The 24,106-nt window shown below is 35.6% G+C and overlaps 1 protein-coding gene across 1 annotated transcript in view; it reads right to left on the bottom strand.

Moving 5' to 3' along the window:
* LOC136033593 (neurocalcin homolog) overlaps nucleotides 1-18,382 on the bottom strand; it is a gene marked incomplete in the record, with an annotated part of 320,318 nt that extends 301,936 nt beyond the window's left edge. The window contains 1 exon segment of the mRNA XM_065714366.1: nucleotides 18,258-18,382.
* Between the last annotated feature and the right edge of the window lie 5,724 nt (nucleotides 18,383-24,106).

Raw genomic sequence — 24,106 nt, 5'->3', positions numbered from 1 at the left:
ATTTCCGTTAGAATGAGCCCTCCCACGACATTCTAGGACGACTGGGTCGATACGATCACTCCTGGAAAAAAACAAACAAAAAAAAAAAAAATTAACACGCATCTGTGATTTGTCTTCTGGCAAAAAATGAGGCAAATTTTCTCAGGCTCGTAACTTTTGATAGGTCAGACTAATCTTGATGAAAGTTATATATTTGAAATCAGCATTACAATGCGATTTGTTTGATGTAGCTATTGGTATCAAAATTCCATTTTTTGAGTTTTGTTTACTATTGAGCCGGGTCGCTCCTTAGTTCATTACCACGAACTGTTTGATCACAGTTTAAAAGGATCAAATCTAATATTTATTTTTTTCAGTTAAATTTGTGTTGTCAAATATAATCACCGAGGCCACATCCAGGGGAAATAGGGTTTATGAATCTCCCCTCTCCCCCCAAAAAAAAATATTTGTCCAACCCGTAAAAGGGGAACAAAACTGAATAAAAATCAATTTTTGATGCATTTTTAAGTTTTTTTGCCCCCCTCCCCCGAAAAAATCCTGGATACGACACTGATAATCAAAACTGGAAACAGGGAGATTAATCCCATCCCTCCCCTGTTCCTAAATTGAACCAAAGGACTGCCGATAAAAAAGAAAAAAGTGTGGCCTAAACATATACCTTTCATACATTCTGACCCTCTCTCCTTCTAGTAAGGAGAGATTTTGTATCCATATATGACCAAAAAGCTTTCTATATTAGGCTTACAGCCATCAATTTTCGCTTTCCAAAAATTCATTTTGTGAAGTATAATCATAATTGCAAAAACGGGTATTAATCCCCTCCCTGTTCCTATATTGACCACCAGGACCTTCCAAGAAAAGCATAAAAATGTGGCCTAAAACCAACTCATTATACAAATTGACTCTCTCCCCTTCCAGTAAGTTGAAATATTTACCGTAAAAAAAATACTATTTTGACATTTGTGTCTGGTAAATATTTAACACCTTAAGCCGAGTTCATAGGGCTTAAGGTTGTCATTGAGTTTGACTGGGATTCATGCAAATCTTGGACTAGAAACTTAACGTCTTCTGAATTGCCACGGCCAATGTCTCTACCTTTAATAAAATTAAGTCGACAAGGATTCACGCAAATGTTGGATTAGCCTCTGTTTTCATTTTGGTTTGTTTGTTATTTTTTTTTCGCTCATTTTCTGCTGATTTTTGCACACATTCTTTTTTTTAACTTAGCGAAAGATTGTAAAAAAAAAAAAGTAATAATTAAAAATTGAAGGTCTTTTTCATTAAAAACATAATTCGCGGGTTTTCTCCGGTTTTAAGACGAATATGGCTAAATAAGTTCCCAATATAGCAATTTAAAAAATCAGATTTCGTTTTTCGTGTCGTTGGTACTTTAACAACAAAGTTCTACTGTCAAGAAATGTTCAAAATGCAAGTATTCCTCCTGTCAAGAAGTAATATATTAGCAGGTTCAAAACGATATGAATAGTACATTTTGGTATTTTCGGGTTGACTTCAATTTGCAATGTCGTTTTTTGTTATCTCGCTACTCACACTTACATGTAAATATATGTAACTTAAAACTTAAAATATATGTAACTTACAAATGAACTTACGTAACGATCTTTTAAATTCGTATGTGTTTATTACGTATATGAGGGGGTTTGCCCCCTCGTCATTACCTCGGTCTTTACACTAAAGCTTAAATTTTGTCCCAATTCCTTAATGATGACCCCTGAATCACAAAGCCCGTAGAATAAATAGTTAAAATTACTTTATCTTAAAGAGCAAGGTATTAGGAGGAGGTGAACCGCTCACATGTTTAATAATTTCTGTTCATTTTAAGTTTTAATACTACTCCTTACTTTCAGTTGAAGAAATTTTTTCATATTTATTTTTTCATTGCTCATTAAAAAAAAGTTATAAAATCATGCGCCCCCTTCAAGTAAATTATCTTCCCCCATGGAAAGTCCCCCCCCACATAACCCTCTCCCCTCAACCCCTCCCCCCAACCAAAAAATTCTCCTGAAAGTGTCTGTACACTTCCCAATAACCATTACTATGTAACACTGGTCAAAGTTTGTAACTTGCAGCCCCTCCCATGGGGACTGTGGGGGAGTAAGTCGTCCCCAAAGACATAGTTTTTAGGTTTTTTGACTACCCTGAATAAAACGGCTATCTCAGAATTTTGATCCGGTGACTTTGGGAAAAAATGAGCGTGGGAGGGGGCCTAGGTGCCCTCCAATTTTTTGGGTCAATTAAAAAGGGTACTAGAACTTTTAATTTCCGTTAGAATGAGCCCTCTCGCGACATTCTAGGACCACTGGGAGAAAACAAACAAACACGCATCCGTGATCTGTCTTGTGGCAAAAAATACAAAATTCCACATTTTTGTAGATAGGAGCTTGAAACTTCTACTGTAGGCTTCTACGATATGATGAATCTGATGGTGTGATTTTCGTTAAGATTCTGTGACTTTCAAGGGATGTTTCCCCCTGTTTTCTAAAATAGGGCAAATTTTCTCAGGCTCGTAACTTTTGATGGGTAAGACTAAACTTGATGAAACTTATATATTTAAAATCAGCATTAAAATGTGATTCTTTTGATGTAATTATTGACATCAAAATTCCGCTTTTTAGAGTTTCGGTTACTATTGAGCTGGGTCGCTCCTTACTACAGTTCGTTACCACGAACTGTTTGATCAAAATTGTTGTGGGATCCACAATAGTGGTAGTCTTATACATCCAATTCAAAAGGCGTTAATTAAGCAAAACGCCTTTTCAACTATTGCCACAAATGCTTGTCTTTAATTGCAGTTTAAAAGGATAAAATCTAATATTTATTTTCTTCAGTTAAATTTGTGTTGTCAAATATAATCACCGAGGCCATATCCAGGGGAAATAGGGGTTATGAATCTCCCATCCCCCCCCAAAAAAAAATATTTGTCCAACCCGTAAAAGGGGAACAAAACTGAATAAAAACCAATTTTTGATGCATTTTTAAGTTTTTTTGCCCCCTCCCCCGAAAAAATCCTGGATACGACACTGATAATCAAAACTGGAAACAGGGAGATTAATCCCATCCCTCCCCTGTTCCTAAATTGAACCAAAGGACTGCCGATAAAAAAGAAAAAAGTGTGGCCTAAACATATACCTTTCATACATTCTGACCCTCTCTCCTTCTAGTAAGGAGAGATTTTGTATCCATATATGACCAAGAAGCTTTCTATATTAGGCTTACAGCCATCAATTTTCGCTTTCCAAAGATTCATTTTGTGAAGTATAATCATAATTGCTAAAACGGGTATTAATCCCCCTCCCTGTTCCTAGATTGACCACCAGGACCTTCCAAGAAAAGCATATAAATGTGGCCTAAAACCAACTCATTATACAAATTCACTCTCTCCCTTCCAGTAAGTTGAAATATTTATCAAAAAAAAAATACTATTTTGACATTTGTGTCTGGTAACTATTTAACACCTTAAGCCGAGTTCATAGGGCTTAAGGTTGTCATTGAGTTTGACTGGGATTCATGCAAATCTTGGACTAGAAACTTAACGTCTTCTGAATTGCCACGGTCAATGTCTCTACCTTTAATAAAATTAAGTTTACAAGGATTCACGCAAATGTTGGATTAGCCTCTGCTTTCATTTTGGTTTGTTTGTTAACTTTATTGTTGCCATGTCATTCGTCTGTGTTCGACTTTATGAAATCAATGTTCTTTTTTTCTTTAAACCACAGATGTATTGATTAATTTGTCAATAATAACACTGCTTCTTTGAGGGATAAAAAGGTTCTACAGCAATTGCACTTGTTAATATTATGTTTTTTATAATGAGCATTGCTTCTAAAGCCAATAGGATTTGGTGTCGATAATAAACGTCTTTAACAATATCTAGTTGAATTTGAGACATTAAGTTCTTATTCTTTTGAAATAAGACATTTTCGCGGCTGCTATGCTTGAGAACTTTATTTCCCAATTTTATTTTGCTCTTATAAAATTGACACTATACTTTTTTTATTGGAACATTATGTGTATTTTATATAATGAAACATACATTTTATGAATATAATGAAATAAATTATATAATTTCATTAGTATATTATATGAAAAATACAAGCCATTAAGAGGGAAAAGTTCAGACCTGCAAGATGTGGGAAACAGCTAAAGGTATCCCTCCTGCCTACGCGCCAACATTCGCAGCAGAACTTCTAATATGTATTAGCCGATAGTTGCAAGTACGACAAAACAAGCCTACAGCAGCAAGTACAAATTTCAGCAAATCTTTCAGATCTTTCAGCAAAGATGTCTGCTAAGTGCAGGAAAAAAAATAACCTTTTATAGCCCAAAACAAGCCTACAGCAGCAAGTACAAATTTCAGCAAATCTTTCAGATCTTTCAGCAAAGATGTCTGCTAAGTGCAGAAAAAAAAATAACCTTTTATAGACCAAAACAAGCCTCAAGTACAAATTTCAGCAAATCTTCCAGATCTTTCAGCAAAGATGTCTGCTAAGTGCAGAAAAAAAAATAACCTTTTATAGCCCAAAACAAGCCTACAGCAGCAAGTACAAATTTCAGCAAATCTTTCAGATCTTTCAGCAAAGATGTCTGCTAAGTGCAGGAAAAAAAATAACCTTTTATAGCCCAAAACAAGCCTACAGCAGCAAGTACAAATTTCAGCAAATCTTTCAGATCTTTCAGCAAAGATGTCTGCTAAGTGCAGAAAAAAAAATAACCTTTTATAGACCAAAACAAGCCTCAAGTACAAATTTCAGCAAATCTTCCAGATCTTTCAGCAAAGATGTCTGCTAAGTGCAGAAAAAAAAATAACCTTTTATAGCCCAAAACAAGCCTACAGCAGCAAGTACAAATTTCAGCAAATCTTTCAGATCTTTCAGCAAAGATGTCTGCTAAGTGCAGAAAAAAAATAACCTTTTTAGGTAAACTGTACCGAAGTAAAAAGTTGTCTAAAGAACAGCAAACCTAAAAAGAAAAGTCACACAAAAATTGGAAAGGGGCACATACTGAATTCAGTCTTTTCTTTTGTTATTATTTATTTTTTCTTTATTCAGTACAGTTTGCTTCGAAGCTAGAGTTTACTTCCTAGCGGAAATATTGGCTGAAATATCTACTTTGTCTTTTTTTTAATTCTTATCCGATCTTGCAATGATGCTTTGAAAAAACTAAAATATGGAAGTTGAACCTATAGAACTGCAGCGATGCCATTAGCTTTCAGCAGCAAAGCCAATTTAGAAGCGCCGCTGGAGTATAGTAAATTTTACCTAGCTCTGTTGAATTTTAGTTGTGTTTACACACCTGTTAATATTTTAAAAAAACTGTTTCCATTGAACAAGACTTTTGAAGATGGCAGGTCTAGTCAAGACCAAACTCAGGTACACCATGGACCTATGTGGTCAACTCTTCAATGCTGACAATTTTACAAACTGGGAAAATATTCTTGCAAATTATTGAAAGCCAGTTTTTTATTTACATTACTTCTTCTAGCTCTTCGAAAGATTAGGATATTTTGTACTCGTTCCCTTCTCCTCATAAATAGAAACTAAAGTGGTATCTTGTAAACAAAAGCAAGTCATAAATTTTGCTTATTATTTTTGTCTTAAAACTATGCTCGCCGAAGTAGTTTTTTCTTCTATCTCTTTCTCCTCTCATTCCCCCCTGTTTAAAGAAAGACTTTCTTTAGAGATTCATACTATAAACTTGGAATCTGATAGTGTCCTAATTTCATTCCTAACTGGGATAGAAGGAACTGTGTCTTTTATCTGCTTTCCGACAGCATTCACAATCTAGAGGCTTATTGATAAATTGTTTTCTCAAGCACAATATTATGTGAATCTAAATGCTGACAAAGTTGGAATAGCTAGGAGTAAAATTGAGTGATTATCTGAAGAAAGGGACTTGAAGACAAGGGATAAAGGGAGTTCTGAAAATTTTCAAATTCATTCAGTTTGCTTAATCACGAGGCGTTTTTTGACGGAGGTATGTGATTGGCTATAATCAAACAATTTGTGGTAGCGAAGTATGAGTAACGAGCGATGCGGCTCAATAGTAACTAAAACTATAAGTCGCGGAGTCTTGCCAACAATGGATACATTTTATTCAAAATATATAAATTCGTCAGGTTTAATGTTACCCATCAAAGGTTACGAGCCTGAGAAAATTTGTCCCGCTTTTGAAAAAGGAAGAAACACCCCCAAAATATCAATGAGTTCTTAATGAAAATCGCATCATCATATTAAGCATGTCAGAGAACATTACTGCAGAGGTTTTAAGGTCTTATATAAAATTAGATTTAAAAATAAATCAGTTCTTTCAACTGAAAGTAAGGAGCAACATTAAAATTTAAAGCAAAGAGAAATTACTTCGTGTATGAGGGTTGCCTCTTCCTCAACACCTCGCTCTTAATAGTAAAGCTTTTTAGTACTTTAAAAAAGCTTCTTATTGTTCAAATGAAACGACCCTTGTATTTTAGGAGTCGTTCTTAAAGAATTGGAACAACATTCTGACTCTAGAATAAGGAGCGAGCTGTTGATGAGAGGGAACCCCCCCCCCTGCACGTAATAAATTCTGTTCGTTTAAAGTTTTGATGTTGCTCCTTATTTTAAGTTGGGAAAACTTGTTTTTTATTTAATTTCTGATCGTTTTTCAAATAATTCCACGAAATCTGGCTCCCCCTCCACGGAAAACCCCCCTACCCACGGAAATATTCTCCAAAAAATTCAATCGGGGGAAAAATTTAGACGTAAAATTGAGTTGGCAAATCCAAAGCAAGGCATATGAAAAGAATCTTGCATAGGAATTCTGGTAAATTATCCCGGGGTAAAATTTCCCGTGGTAGCTTCACCCCCAGGAAATATCCCTCCCTATGAAAAGTTCTCCCCGTAGAAAATAGTTCCATTATGAAATTCATCCCCCACCGAACTCTCGAGAAAACTACAGCCTTTACCGGAAGTCCTTCTTCTTCTCTAGATAGTTTCAGGTCTTATCTTGGACCATTTTATCACAAATCAATATCTTTGGAGCTTATCTCTGAAGATAGCCAGAATTATCAATGTTGTGAAGGATTCTTCGTTTTCTCGCCCAGACCGTATGTCTACTAAGGTTGTCAAGTTCCTTCTCCTGTCACCGTTTCTGCTCTTACAAGACTAGCCAATATCTCTGTAAAAAAAAGGTCCCTTTTCAACTACTTTAAAGCATGCTCGTATTATTATTGTTTTTAAATGTGGATCACAGAACGACCCTCCTAGTTATCCTCCCATATCTCTTTTATCAGTGTTTAGTCAAATTTTTGAAAAAGCTATGCTTTCCCGACTTCTTATTTTTTGAATCCTAAATATTTTTTATGGAGGGGGGATATTATTTAGGTTGGTGATGTGAGTGTATTATTTAAAAAATGTTTGATGGGTGTATTTGGCTAATTTTTCATTATGTTTCTTCCCTGTTTTTTCCTGGCCATAGAGCCTTATGGGTGACTAAGTTGAAGTATTTTGTTGTTTTTGTAAGCAAAATACTTTGGATTTTGTTAAATATTTATACGTTTCTTGTTTGTTTGTTTTTCAATAAATCTAACTCAAACAATGGGCAAATTTTATAACTTAAATCCCTTTCCCCAGGGGGGTTGTGGGGAACGGGGGGGGTGGGCGGTCAAGTTATCTCCTAGGACATAGTCGTTGGGTCTTTAAACTCTGTTGAACAAAATGGTTATCTCAAAATTTTGATCGGACGATTTTGGAAAAAAGAGCATGAGAGCGGGCCAATTTGCCCTCCAATCTTTTTTTAGGAGGGAGAGGGTCCTAAAAAACCCTCTACCAATATTCTAGGACCACTGGGTCGATACGATCGCCCCTGCAGGAAAAAAAATAAACACACATCCATGATGTTCTTTTTGGCAAAAAAATACAATATTCCACATTTTTGCAGATAGGCACTTGAAACCTCAACGGTGGGGTTCTGTGATACGCTAAATCTGACAAGATTTTCATTAGGATTCTTTGACTTTTAGGGGGGTGTTTCCCCTCCTTTTCGAAGATCAGGCAAATTTTCTCAGGCTCGTTGCCTTTGATGGGCAACACTAATCTTAATAAAAACTTATGTATTTGGAATCAGAATTATAAGCCAATTCTTTTTATGCATCTTCTGGTATCACACGAATAAAACAAAATAATAAAAGTTCCCTCAATACATTAAGATTTTTTACAATTAATATAATGGATTTTAGTTAAAGCAAAGCAACAATGAAACCTTGACAAATGAAAGCTGAGGGGGCAGGTAAACTCTTCTCGATTGGCTGAAAACTAAATTCATATTAAACTATAAAACAAACTCATTTGTATGGCAATAATGTTTTCTTCATTGTTTTTTAAGCCTAGTGGTTTCAAAACATTTACTAAATCCACAGTTCCTAAAAATATATATGTTGAAAATATATTTGCCAAAAAAAAAGTAAATAAACAAGAACATTAATTTAACTATCAAACCCTTAAGTGTAGCCTACATTGTATGTTTTCAAAATACACATTTATGTTAGGATGAAATGATGATTTCACTTTCAAAGCTGGGTCTGCGGCCCATTCCCTATTTAAATCCGACAAGAAATCCCCATTTAAATCCCTGGGTTTAATCCGACAATAAACTTTAAAAAGGACTTTAATTAAACCAAAAACTAGATTTTTTCTAATGAATGTAAGGAGAGACGTTCAGACATAACGGAACAGAATTTACAAACACTCTTTTCATGATTTAATATTCACAAGATCTACTGCTACACTTTCAACCCCCTCTCCCCTCCTTACCATACTCCAAAACAATGTTCTCAAATGTTAGTCTTAATTTGTTAATTTAGAGCATGTTTTAAGTAAATCATATTTTACCACTTTAATTTTGGTTAACATCTGCAGAAAAAAATGTTCATAAAACAATTGCTACTACCCACTGACTATTAGTTATATTCTAGCAGGAGGTAATATTGGCCTATGGAGGAGGCAAGGGCAGGATGCTCCTTAGCTTTTGCTCGATGGCATGAAGTATGGATGAGAGTGTGGGTCATGTGATGTATGAGTGTGAAGAATTGAATAAGTCGCGAAATGAAGTGCATTGAAAGTGTGGGTTTGATGAGAGATAACAATCAAGTACAAAGCAGAATTTGAATCAGTGATAAAAAAATTAAGGTGCGGTGTAAAGGAGACACAATTCTCACCAAAACAGAAAAATTAAATAGGAAAATTACGCAAGAATGAGGTCAGATTTCAAAAGGACATAAAGATGAATAATTCAACATTTCCAAACACTCAATTTGCAACTTTCTGATCCCACCTTTCAAGTAGCATAAATGCTTTGTGCGTAACTCCACCCCACTGGCAACTCAACCCCTACTCAACTTAGCCCAATTTGGTAAAGTTTGATATGGTTGACCACATCTAAAGGAAATATAACAATAAAACAAAAGTAGTACTGCCATTAAATTCCTTATTTTGTGCTCTTTCCAAATATTTTGGTCACTTTTATGACGACCCCCCCCCCTTCCTGATGGTCCAAGATACAGTTCTTATAATATATTTCTGGGAATATATTAATATATCATGGGAATGAGTTAAGAGGGGGTTTAAGTTGAATCGGGTTGAGTCAAATGAATTGATTTGAATGGGTATCGATTTACACTCGAACTCATAAGTAACTTACACATTTTCCGACAGCTTTAAAGTCCTGATTTTTCCTGAGAAGATCATATTGTCAAGATATTGTGTTATCTGTTAACCAAGGGTATTACAATGCTTCACAATATTATAGCCGAAAAACCCTTTTATTTATTGAAGATTGCATTGATATGAAATTTGTAACATCTGGACTTCCGAGTAGAAGTCCTTCTTAGTAGAAGGACTTCAGGTGCTGGTTTTCAGAATAAAAATTAGAAGAAGCAAAAGGGTGCAGGGGGTTTGGGAGAGAGCTCCAATACCTCCTTAAATTCGAGAAGAAGAATATTCAAAATTTTCACATCCAGCAAATTTTTAGAAGCCGATTTGTTCTAGGTCAGACTATGAAAACAAGAATAAGACCTTGAGATTTAGGTAGTGAAACAATGGCTAGAGCAATGCCTAGGCAATGGCTAGGGCCAGAGCAATGACAAGGTGGGTGCACTTTCAGATAGACTGCATGAATAAGAGCCCTACAGTCAACTATAATCCCCAGGAATATCTATTTCGATAGGCAAGAACTGGGTCGAGATTCATGCAACAAAGTTGTCCAGTTGAGTACCATTTCCCTGTCTATCACGGCAGTAAGATTAGCGGAAAAACTACCCTATTTAACTAATGTTCTGCTGCCCTTTAAAATGATATGATGCTTCTTTCTTCTTAAATGCTAATAGAGATAAAATCAAAACCTGTTAACTAGCTGTTGGTCCCTCAAGACTGTGCTAAATTGTGGGTTTACTCAGAAAACAAGAGCTAAGAGCTCATATGGCACTTGTAACGAGGCCGGACGAACCAAGAGCTCATATGGTATGAGCTCTAGCAAAATTCTAAAAATCAATAGATTGATTTAGAAGGAATATCAGAGGCTTAATGCCGGTCAGCTCTGAGTCACGAGGTCGTTTTAAATATCAAAATTCATTAAGATCCGATCACCCACTCGTAAGTTATAAATACCTCATTTTTTCTAATTTTTCCTCTCCCTTCAGCCCCCAGATGGTCTAATCGGGGAAAAAGACTTTATCAAGTCCATTTGTCCAGCTCCCTGACACGCCTACCAATTTTCATCGTCCTAGCATATCCAGAAGCACCAAACTCGCCAAAGCACTGAACCCCACCCCCTAACTCCCCAAAAGAGAGCGGATCCAGCACGATTAAGTCAATCACGTATCTACGACATTTTCTTATTCTACCCACCAAGTTTCATCCCGATTTATCCACTCCAAGCGTTTTCCAAGATTTCCGGTTTCCCACTCCAACTCCCCCCAATGTCTACAGATCTGGTCGGGATTTGAAATACGAGCTCTGAGAGAAGATTTGCTACTAAATATCAAATTTCATTAAGATCCGGTCACCCGTTCTTAAGTTAAAAATTCCTCAATCTTTCTAATTTTTCCAAATCAACACCCACCAGCTCCTCCAAAGAGACCAGATCCGTTCCAGTTACGTCAACCACGTATAACTAACATAATAACATACATATAACATAACAAACAATGACTAACATATAACATAACTGGTGCTTGTTCTTCCCATCAAGTTTCCCAAGTTCCCATCAAGTTTTTCAAGCATCTGAGACATAAGATCCTTCTATATATCAAGTTTTACTAAGATCCGATCACCCATTCGCAAGATAAAGATACCTCAATTTTCACGTTTTCCGATAATTCCGGTTCCCCCTCCAACTCCTCTCAATGTCCCCGGATCTGGTTGGGATTTAAAATAAGAGCTCTAAAGCACAAGATTCTTCTAAATATCAAATTTCATTAAGATCCGATCACTCCTTCGTAAGTTAAAAATACCTCATTTTTCCCAATTTTTCAGAATTAACCCTCCTCCAACTCCTCTAAATAGAGTGGATCCGTTCCGGGTATGTTAATCACGTATCTTGGACTTTTTTTTATTGTTCCCACCAAGTTTCAACCTGATCTCTCCGCTTTAAGTGTTTCCCAAGATTTCCGCCCCCCCCCCCCAATGACTCCGGATCCAGTCGGGATTTAAAACAAGAGATCTGAGTTACGAGGTCCTTCTAAATAAAAAATTTCATTAAGATCCGATCACTCCTTAGTAAGTTAAAAATACCTCATTCTTTCTAATTATTCAGAATTATCCCCCCCCCCCAACTCCCGCAAATAGAGTGGATATGTTCCAGTTATGTCAATCATGCATCTAGGACTTCTGCTTGTTATTCCCAAGTTTCATCGAGATCCCTCCACTCTACGCGCTTTCCAAAATTTTAGCCCCCCCCCCCCCCAACTCCCCCAAATGTCACCAGATCCAGTTGGGATTTAAAATAAGAGCTCTGGGACACGATATCCTTCCAAATATCAAATTTCATTAAGATCCCATCACCCGTTCGTAAGTTAAAAATACTTCTTTTTTCTATTTTTTCAGAATAACCCGGCCTCCCACCCCCCCCCCCCTCCCCAAATGCTCAAACTGGGAAACCGACTATTTCTAATTTAATCTGGTTCGGTCCCTGATACACCTGCCAAATTTCATCGTCCTAGCTTACCTGGAAGTGCCTGAAGTAGCAAAACCAGGACAGACCAACAGACAGACAGACCAACAGATAGACCGACAGAATTTGCGATCGCTAGATGTCACTTGGTTAATACTAAGTGCCATAAAAGCCAAGAAGTTAGCCTAATAAAGTTCAAATTGAGTGTTGGTCTAGAAATAAATCCATGTTTGAAAGCTGACATAAAATATGAACGTTTTGTACAAATAGGCCATTTTTTGCATTAAAAACGTTACATATATCTGGCCCTATCCTTCCAAATATCAAATTTCATTAAGATCTGATCACCCGTTCGTAAGTTAAAAAAAACTCATTTTTTCTATTTATTTCATTTAACCGTCCTCCCAATCCCCCCCAGATGGTCAAATCGGGGGAAAAGACAATTTCTAATTTAATCTGGTCTGGTTCCTGATGCACCTGCCAATTTTCATCGTCCTAGCTTACTTGAAAGCGCCTAAAGTAGCAAAACCGGGACAGACCGACAGAATTTGCGACTGCTATATGTCACTTGGTAGATACCAAGTGCCATAAAAATTGTGACACTACAATTTGAGTTGCTGAAAAGCAAAAATGATGCACAAAGGGAGCTGTATTGGAAAAAGGAGCTAGCCAATCATGTAGGTAATTATGAAGTGGTTTTGGACTTGTGGGACTAAACACCTTTCATGGCCAAAGTAATTGGCTCTTTCCAAATGTAGTACTCAAAGCTGTTGGACTTGTATCCTAGGCCCTACCCCTACCACGCGGCAGGCTTCTATATTTGGATTCTCATTGTCCCTTGTGTTCTAACCACAGACAGTGCTGGTCCAGCATCTGCAAGCACGCTGTCCCTGCAGGCACGCAATCCCGGCACGCGGCAGGCTTTTATATATGGATTCTCGTTGTCCCTTGTGTTCTAACCACAGACAGTGCTGGGTCCCGGCGGCTTTGCCACCGGTTCCCGCGGGTGGATTCTCATTGTCCTTTGTGTTCTAATCGCAAACAGTGTTGGTATTTTATGGTGGTTTTGAAACTACAACCTCAATTCCATGTACTTTGCTAGTATTTTATCTTAACCCAATTTTCCTTCTTTGTGAAATGTCAAGCATGTTAAATCTATAGCCCTTGGGGTCAGTTCTCCTTCTGTCACCAAAGAACCCAAGGTATCTAGAAGGTCATCTTTCATATGTGCTGACCAGATTTCTTCCCAATTGAGTTATACTATTCTGTTGATGGACTTTAGGTCCCACCAGAAAGAGCAACAAAGTAATTTTGCTTCTTCTGGGTCCCTCTGGTAGCTAGTATAATTCTGGTCAGAGAGTCTGTCTTCCACTGTATAAATAGCTTGTCTGTTGTTGTGCCATCTTTGTTGGCATGCTATCTGTTACTAGGGACTCCCAAAATAAAGAGTATATTTTATGGGTGGTAATATGGTCTCTGCAAATAGAGCAAAGTTCAACAAGACCAAAGTTCCTCTTTTCCTACAACTGATTTCAATTTCATTATTCAAAGCCATAAAGGAATGCAAAGAGGACATTACTGTTGAATAATCTCATGCTCTGTTTCAGAGAATACTGCCTTCAGCAAAATTGTCATTTTCATCAACTTTTTGCTTATATACAGTTGAATTGAATAAAAGTATTGTTGTTTAAACCTTAATCAGGGGCAGTTTAATCAGATTCTGTGAAAGAAGGGACATGGGAGCTAAAGTTATATTAGCAGTTTGCAATATCTCACATTGTCAGCAAGTTCTGTCTTACCTTTTGAGATCTTTGTCCATCAATAATCACCAAGAATCATTAATTAGCTTCAGCATTGATCTTCTTGGATTACTATACTCAATACCATAATAGACCCACTATCCTACTTCAAATTTCCACAAACATAAACACCATAAAAGCAATTTGATACAAATCACATTATGGTTAGATAGCACCTTCTGGTTTTAAGAACTCAATCCAAAAGCTTGAAGCTGGGCAATATTAAATATCAAAACTGATGTATCTATACATCAGACTTAAAATCACTATTGAATATTAAAACATAGATGTTGATATTAGAAGCAATATTCGGAAATTCCTGTTTATTTCTAGCTTTTTCAACCATCTACCAGTGAGCATACAACAGGAAAATTCCAACATACAAAACGTTCTCATCAATATCTAGTTTACATTTTAAGTTCTAGGTGGGACAGCTGCCCCCCCCCCCAAGGACCATGATCCAAGACTTTGAATTTCTCCTCTGTTATGCCCAAAAATACTTTATATTGAAAACTGTAATAAGTTTGTGCTATCTAAGGTTTTTAGGTCATTTGCAAAAACCAAACACAAGTTAATTCCCCCCCCCCCATTTCAGTAGATGTAGGATACCAACTTTGAGGACTCATAGAACTGAAATACCAACAGGGTAAAGAAAGAGGACGCAGAAATGCACAGGTCCTGGTTCTGTTAAAAAAAAGTAAAACAGTTCAAAATAGGGATGAAACCTTATTGACAGTGAACAGATATAAAATTTAACTGGATATTTCGAACACATATACAGTGTTCATCATCAGCAGTAAAACTGATGATGTTTTACTGCTGATGATGAACAATGTATATGTGTTCAAAATATCCAGTTAAATTTTATACCTGTTCACTGTCAATAAAAAGGTTTCATCCCTATTTTGAACTGTTTTACTTTTGTCATGGAAAGGCAGTGTGGTCTTTGAAGTTATCTGCTAAAAAAAGAGTTTAATTTTTGTTTTCAATAACATAGGCCTTTTGTATCTGATCAAAAATCTTCATATAAATGTCAGTAAAACTCAAAAGTTGTATGACACTGATGAATAGAAATATAGTCAGAAAATGGAAACAATATGTATAATTTTAGGGTACTTGACCTCTATGAAGCCTAACAATAATTATTTTCAATGATAATTTTCATCCTGGGCCTAGCATTTTCGGGGTGACAAATCATCAGTCAGGTATCAAAAGAATGTATGTCCATAATTGTAATTTTCAGAAGAGCGAAAAACCTCACAACGTTTATTTTCCCCTCCAATAAAACAGAAATGGATCAATATGTAAAATCAATACAATATAGAAATCATAAATGTTCTAAATGGAATAAGCCAGTAGATATTTAACAGTTAAGTACTGATTAGCTGTCTGACTATGCTAGCCTACTAAGCACCTTACCCCAAACTGGTTATACCAATAGCCGAGTTTGTTGCTTTAAATAGCTTAGTTTCTTGAGTATGGATAAGTATCAGTGTAGCATTCCCACTCTCCAGATGAAAATACTATAAAATCCTAAAAACTACTTATAACATCCTAAAATGTTTGATTATCATTCCTTAAGGCAGACCACTAAACTCTACTCCCCAAATGGTGTATATGCAACAAATTTTCTATACACTAATAATTTTCTTCCTAAACATTGCCATTGTTTTGCTTATTTTCCATTACATCAATTTGAAGAAAAAAGTTGAAGTATAGAAATATCATAACACACACACAATTTGGGGTATGTTTTTAATCATTGAAGGGATATGCATAAAGTTTATTAGACGAAAATTTTTAACAAACTACATCTTTCATAAACATGGATAGTAGGTGATTCCTAATTCTGGATATAATATAAATAGTTAGGATTGGCAGACTACAAACTAGATAAGCTCTTTTTTTTCAAACTTAAACTAAAGTTACACTTATATCTTAGCCTGCTTTAACAAAATTATTCTGGTTCCAAACCCTTGCCTTAGATTAAATTTATCCATAATTGTCTATCATTTCAATAATTTTTGTTCTAATTTTATTACTGCTGTAAAAGATTCCACAGTATTTAGCAATTTTAGGTTCAAGCTTAAAATGTGTGTCTATATTCAGGTTTTACTGTTTACTATTGTGTATTTAAAGCTATTAGCATTGTATACAGTTAAAAGATTCAAAATAATCATATACCATAGCTGCTAATAAAATTTGGATAAATTTAATGGTGAAACAATTGATGTTCTAAGTGATATAAAATAGATTTAAAGTGATTTGACTTTTAAATGGTGGTTAGCTGTCTTACTAGACTATTCTCTATGGATTCTCAATTGTTGACTTTAAACTTGTTATTGTTGTAAAGATGGCTGACATATTCAAGCTCATTCTATACTTTTTAAGGAAATTTAAACAAATCTAAGGGTCAAATAGTCTACTTTATGGATGATATATGTGATATGACCACTGAAACAGTGATTAACTGTCTCACTAGGCTACTGGGCATCATACCCTGGTTTTCAAAATTTTATAACATTTCTTTCTAGGGATTGGAAGTGATGTACTGATGCCCTTCAGTGGCATAAATTTGTCAAAATCATATAGGAGGGGGAAGGGCAAAGTTTTAGTCAATCTTTCCAAATTAAATGAAAATGACATTGAAAACTGAAAATCAGCTACATAGCCTAGTATCATAAAGGCAAAGATATAATAAATAAAGCTGGCCTGTTTCTGTGGCTGCTTGAATTACACAAGCTTATCTTAGTTTTGATAATATTTTTCAAGTAACTAAATTTCAGCTGGAGGGACTGGGGTCTGGGAGGGGCAGTTGCCCCCCCTGCTCCATAGGAAATTACACCCCCCAATGGATGCAGGGGGCTAGAGTGGGGCCCTGGGCCACAAGATTTTTTTCTGTTGTCCTCTTTCCCTTTTTTTTGTTCTTTTCATTCTTCTTTTAGAATAAATTTGTCAATTTGGTCAATTATTGACATCTTTGTCACATTGCAACCCCCCAGATTTTTCTCATAGGTGCCCTTGTCATATTGGGCCCCCTCCCCCCAAGATTTTGCTCTAGATCTGCCCCTGTCCAATATCCATCAATGCCAGCAGGAAATTTTAGGGTCTGGGCTTAGGCAATTCCTGGTGTGTGATAATCAAGTTTAGTTATGAATATAAAGACAACAAATGGGTCTATGGTCAGTAAATGAAAATGAAGAAAAACAGAAATCAAACAAATACTTTGCTTGTAGGTAACTAACAAGGCATCTTCAGTAGAGAATAAAAAACTAAAACTAAAAAATATATAAACTAAAATAGACAATCCTAGAACATAAAATATACAATAGCTTAACATTTAAAACTTGTAGCTACCTTCATCAAACCACAAATTTTCATGTAACATCAAGCCATTTTGTCATGGCTGGCCAGTTCTGCTTATGTCAGAAATAGCCTTATATTTTTTCAAGGCTAGTTGAATTAAATTGTTGTCTGTAATGCCTAGAATGCAGTTGCATTCAATGTGCAATTACTAAACATATTCTTTTTTCACTTTTAACATTGGGAAAAATTTTGTAAAATTCTAGTTTAGCTATTTTGGAAAGGAGTTAGGTTAGGAAAATGAAACTTTCAGGGATGAGTCTACAGACTAAAGTATGTCTTAGGAAGGTATTTTGAAGCACACATTTCTACTCCTTCTCTGTCTTGAGGGCAGTGACCTTTGATGGCCTTGATTTGAAAAATCTTTGTGCTATAAAAATGAAACCTTGCAGTTAGATCTTTTGCTAAAATAAAGTACAACAAAACTGTTTTCAGCTTCATATTTTTTCTCAATCACAATTTATAAGATTTCACAGTGTGCAAGCACATTTCCAAAATTTGGAAAAAACCCATTGATATGGCTTAAACTTCAACCAAAATTAAAAGGAATCACATTTTCAGAACTAAAACCAAAGAAAAAGAAGGGGATAACTAAAATATAAGGTAGGCTAAATTTTGTTTTGTCAAAATTTACCTGTTAAGTAAGCAAATTTCTTAGAGTAAGAAATCACTTTGTCCAAGACTAGCCTAAATTCTTAACCTAGCAGCATTTATGTCAGGACCAACAGTCCAGGTAGTGCATGCTAGGATGATCAAAATGGTTAGCCAAAATTCACCCCACACCCTCTTTCCCTTTTTCATAAATTTATACCCAATAAAGACCACAAGCGAGCCTATCTAGGTTGCAGCCTAGCCAACAATTGAATGACAAGGAACACTTGAAAGCAAAATCCGTAAATTTTTGGATTATATCAATAGTTTCTTTACACTCACCTTGTAATAAAAGTAGATTAGTAATCCTAATAAATTGGCGGCTTTTCAGCTAATCCTTGTAGGGTAATTAATGACACTAGCCTATTTCTGTTCAAATCAGGGCAACCTTACAGTCTGGTACAAATATATACTGCTACCTAGGTGTCATGCCGCAACGCCACCTATTGATCTTGCTTTAAGAGACACTAGTTGCTATAAAAGCTATACCATAGAACGTGGGAAACTTGTTCTGGTTGTTCATACGACTAATGCGGGGCTCTCAGGGGGTCAATAAAGTTAATCGAGTCTTTCATGGAATTACTAACTATAAAGTTTGTCCCTCTCACACGAGGATTCCACCTTTTTGACTTTACAGCAATTTTTCAAAGAAAATAACTGTAAAAATCAGACATGGGGCTTTGAAAACAATTTTTTCAGGCATTTTTTTGTTTTTGATAATCGATAATTTTATTGTGTCTCTAACCTTATTTTACGCGAAAAAAAATAGTTAAAGAAGTATATACTATTATATATGTAGACACTAATTTGTTTGTGGTTTATCTGAAATTTTCCACAAGTCTTCTGCTATTGGGTGATCTTTGCGGTCTTTCTTGAAAAAGGTAAATAAAACTTTCCTTTTTACCGACAGCAATAAAGTCATAAAGTTATGTGAGGAAAGCGGTTTATTAACTTTGTGGGCAGGTTTATCAACTTCATTGACGCCATGGGAGCTCTGGATATGTCTAGTTAAATTTGTTGTTTTCACATTTCCAAAAAAAACGTCTTCAAATCTGACAAATTACTCCAAATTAGGAATATGGTCTTTGAAAGGGGAATATTGGAAGCTACGATGATGATAGTAGTTCAGAAACATACGTACTTAACAAGATGATTTGTAAGAATCTTAGATTCTTACAAATCATTGTCCATTCTCACAAACTTATTTATGAGTTTAACATAATATTTAAAAGAATTGAGTTAGGTTACGTTCAAATTGGAATGGTAAAAATATTGACGTATCCAGGGGGTTAGAGTTTAAGGGATTTTAACCCTTCCCCTCCCTAATAAATTTTGTTCCGACTCGTAAAAACCGTAACAAAAATGAATATAAACACATTTTCTATGCGTTCTTTGAAGTTTTTTTTTGTGACCCCCCCCCCCCCAAAAAAAAAAAACTTTTGTACCCCGCCCCTGGATGCAACCCAGCGTGTAAGGGCAACCAAAGACCTAAATTATTGAAGAAAAATCCTTGAATTTTATAGCTTTTACTGTGAGAGCCTAAAAGTAAATACAGCGATTTAAATATAAACAATGAAACTGTTTGTATTATAATTTTTATGCATCTCATGTTGGCATTATGAGCTGTTTCAGAATTATTTATTTCAATTAGTTTTTGTTGTATTTGATAGCACAGATCACAAACTAAATGGCACTATCTTTTGCAACCCAGTCCAACCCAGTTCCAACCCAGTCCTAGGACAATTTATCAAAGGCACTAATGAAATTTGGAACAAATTAGTTCTTACAACGGTTAGTTCTAAAAAGCATTGGTGCTAATTTGATTTTCTTCTTGATGTTAACTATTATGTTGATAACAGGGGATAAAAGATGTCGGTACTTGAGACTAGCAAACAGAAATTGACCAAAACGCGTTATCAACGAAAATAGCCGCTTCCATAGGTTTCAATATTTAAAGACTGAAGAATAGGCTTGTAATAAGAAAATATAAATGAAAATTTTAAACAATAAAAGTTTCTGAATTAATAAAATTTTGAAGCTAAAATATACGTATATAAATCTCAGCACCGTGACATTCTACCTGATCAATCTCTACCATCAAGAACGAGAAAGCAAGATAAGTTAGTTCCCGTTAAAGCAAGAACAAACCGATACGGTAATTCTTTCGTCCCGGTTTTCATCAAAATGTATTATAAGAGTTAATATTTATAGTTTGATTTATGTTTACAAGTGTAGTTTGATTTTGTATATGTTGTAAAGACACAAATCAGCGATAATCACTTTTTGCTATTAAACCTGTCTATTACTACTACTACTACATACGTGACAACTTCTTTTTTTAAAGAATTTGATTGGTTAAATTTTAAATCCCAATTTTAGACCATCCTCATCGAAACAAAATGAATTCTTTCTTGTTTTTCTTCTGTCATCTGACACATTCCGATTGAAAATACAACCTGACTAGGGTTATTTAAAAGATATGAATTGAAACTTTGTGAAACTTATTCTTAAATCCTTTATATTGAACAAATATGCACGATGAATCGCTCCGACTTAATTTTCTTAGTTTTTTTTTTCACGACAAACAGAAGATATTTAATGCAATGTATCCCCTATTCTCGGATTCAAAATCGGTTTTGTTTAGAACTTCCAAATTTTTTCCGTTTTATCTTTTTAGCTGCAAAAGCCCTCCTTGTGTAAAAAGCGGTTAAAAATCAATCCAAATTTTTTAGCTGCACATAGTTTTTATGTAATCGTTCTTAGTCTGAAATTGCATAGGCAAATGTCTATTCTTATATAGCTTCTTTAAGAAGTCACTGCTTTTGTTGACATAATCAATAAGTACATACTTCCAAAGAAAATAGAGTAGTATATACGTATAGCCTACTATTTTATAAACTAGAATTTTTTTATAAGAGACGATTGACCATTGCTTTCTAAACTGTTATAAGTTAAAATTAAGTCTACACAAGAAAGCCTAGGTTACCTTGGGATATTAAAGAGGGCTAATTAGCCTAGGTTGCTAGGCGTGCTTGTCCATTTCGTTTACCCTCCCTACATTACATTCAAAAGTGCCTAAAAACAGAAGTTGCCTAGGGTCAAGCAAAATCACCACAAAATTAGATGACGCTGGTGTTTATTCAGGTCGGTCAAAATTGCTCCAGCTAGCACTATTGTAAGTTTCTCAAACTCTTCTATTATGAAACTATCAAGAAATTACTTCAGCGGTGTGGTGTTTGACTTTAAACCTGAACAGGGACGATAAGACACTTCACAGCAGTGTTTCTTTTGCTTAAATAGTTTAAATCTTGTATGTGTTCAGACATTAGTGAGTCAGCAGCAGGGATTCAGAAATATTGTATTTTTTTATACAGTGGATTCCATTTTGAAAAAAAAACTCAAGCTAGGTTTTTATAAGAATCAAGTTTTATTTTGGCTACAGGATTTTACGTCAACCTGATGTAAAAAAGTCACCTGGTCAAAAATTCGTTTATGTCTGTTTCGGATAAGATTAGGAAAAAAAATGGTTTCCCCGACCGTCAAAACTTTGTTTGAAACTTGTACTATCCATTGTGTTTTTTTTTATATTCATCTAAAATGCTTGCTTTTTCAGATAGGCAGTTTTAAATTTTTCCAAAAATTCCGCTTTCTATTTTATAAGTGTACAAGCCAAATTTCACGCCTTGATGTTACTTGGTCAAAGGAATCATTCCTCACCGGTTCAATCAAGTCAAGATCTATTTGAAATAATAAGAAATTGCCACCAAAGCAAGCTCTTTTAAAAATTAACTTACCAACTTATAAAAAATAAATCAGGAATGACGAGGAATGATGGGTTCTTAAAAGAAATTTCCAATTTAAAGATGACTTCCAAATTTTCGGTTGTTAATAACATCTATTTTTTTTAGCTGAGGAGGCGATGCTCAATTTTTTGAAAAACAACCCTCTAAGCAGAAATGTGATGTGAGGGAGTTCATGCGGTGCTTTTCGACTCTAAGATGTTTAAGAGTGGCGCACTATGTGTAAAAAGGAAACAGTCACGCCAGAATTTACGCATAGGCCCGGGCCGCACAATGCCAAGGGGTGCAAAAAAACACAAAGCATTTTTTTTTTCTTAGCAAAAATTAAACTCATGCGATTTATCGTCAAAGTGTCGGGTCTACTTTGCTGCTCCGCAGCCTACTCACAGAAAAGTGATTCGAAAACAGCACAGGAACTCGTAGCCGCTTATAAACTGTCAGATGTCTTCCAAGAATGGCAGCTGAGAGCTCGGTACCACCTCTCTCTTGCATTACTTTTGGCTCATTACTCATCAATTGCCTTCTGTCTAGGGCTTCCGCTATCCCAACATTTTCGGGGATTTCCCCATAAATCGCTTGGGCCTAGGGGCACCAAAAACGCTTGGGTTTTGGGACGTCGAGGACTTAAATCCTGCCCTGGAAACATTCTCAAAATTTAATACATAAAAAACTTTCTTTCGTCATTGTATTTTGAAAATGGTTTCATTCATTGAATAGGTGCCTGTTGGTATTTTTAATTGCATTTTGCTTTTTTAAACCTGTCCATTGGCATGTGAGCAGTGTTTCCGCTTAAAAAAAGTCCTACCAGGAAATTGAGGACGTCCAGTCATTCATATACCTCACTCGATAATTAATCCTGCTAGTAAGTCCTTAGAAGAGATCCGGAACCACATTTCCTTTATTTCTGTTGTTTCTTTGTCATTGTTTAGCCAGTTTTTGTTGTTGTGCTATTTATATGATTTTTCTTTTATGGTAATATGACGCTGAAATGTGAATTTGGTTCTTCGGGGCTTGTGATATTCATTTTTTAAAATTAAACATCTTATCTTATCTAGACCCTGAAATGGTAATACGCAGGTCAGATGACCACATAAGCAAAAAATGTCTAAAACTGCCAGCATGGAAGAAGACTACAGGAGGGGAAAAGATGACTTGGTTCGTGATAGTGAAGTTCAATTTTGTGCCACTTAGGGGATTCAGGGAGCAGAGCCGTTGCTGGGACCGTCAGTGGCTGGAAATTGTGGTGCGTGCCACCGTCGAATGAGACCTCTGGAAGGACACATGTGGTCGTCTTCTGGGCGAAACGATCCAGCTCAAAGCGGTTTGAATGTGCAACAGCAAGTCATTTGGTGGCACATTGGATCGAACTTCACATGGAGATCCGTAGCCCAATGCTCAATTCTAGCTGCCATATGGCCAACGCAAGGATTTGTCTTCGAGAAGTGTTACTAACAATAGAAGACAGAGAACAGTAGAAATTAATAAAAAAATGGCGAAACTATGATTTCATATAAGGGCTAAATTTGAAACCAATTGATTATGTAGAAAAAATAAGTTAAATAGAATAGTAATGAACTTCAAAGTACATAAGGAACCATGAATCCCCCTTTTCTGCAAAACAAACCATTTCTATATAATCTTAATCTTCCCCTGGAGTATTTGAAATCAAATAACTATATAAATTGACAATTCTTTATTAAGATAGCCCATTATAAGCAAGAGACCTTTGGACATGCAAGTCCAGGAACCCTACGATTTTTCTATGTTTCCCTACAGTTTCTATATCTTTTTAGCCCCTCTCCTAAAAATGTATATGGAAAAGATAAGGGGTCATTACAATGATGAATACAATAGCAATTATGAAGAGTAGCAACCATTACCACCATGATTAAGAAAAATCGAACCACGTTATATATTGTGTTTTTATAATCTAACAGTACATTTGGATTCATACTTGAAGGTTGGAACAGAGGAACGCTCTCTCCTGCAAATCTTCACAGACACCCACCGAAGGATAGACCCCCCCCCCCCTATGTGTGGATAAATTTTGAAGGTTATTTTTGGACTTCAATCATTCTACTACTGAAGCCAGCAACTAAACCTGCTAACAATTAATTATAAATATAATTATAAATTAATAATACATACACACAGCGTTGAATAAAAGAATAAATCTTAAGGAGTAAAAGAAAAGAATAAATAATGTCAGATAATTGGTCTCACTGACAGTTGATTGACAGAAGATTAGAAATTTATTTGAACTTATTGAGAAGCAATGAACTGATGGAAAGAAAGGAAACAGATAAACTAAATTCGATAAAAAAGAAAAAA

Source organism: Artemia franciscana, chromosome 12, assembly GCF_032884065.1.
Source record: "Artemia franciscana chromosome 12, ASM3288406v1, whole genome shotgun sequence".
NCBI lineage: Eukaryota > Metazoa > Arthropoda > Branchiopoda > Anostraca > Artemiidae > Artemia > Artemia franciscana.
This window is presented reverse-complemented; position numbering and strand designations above follow the sequence as displayed.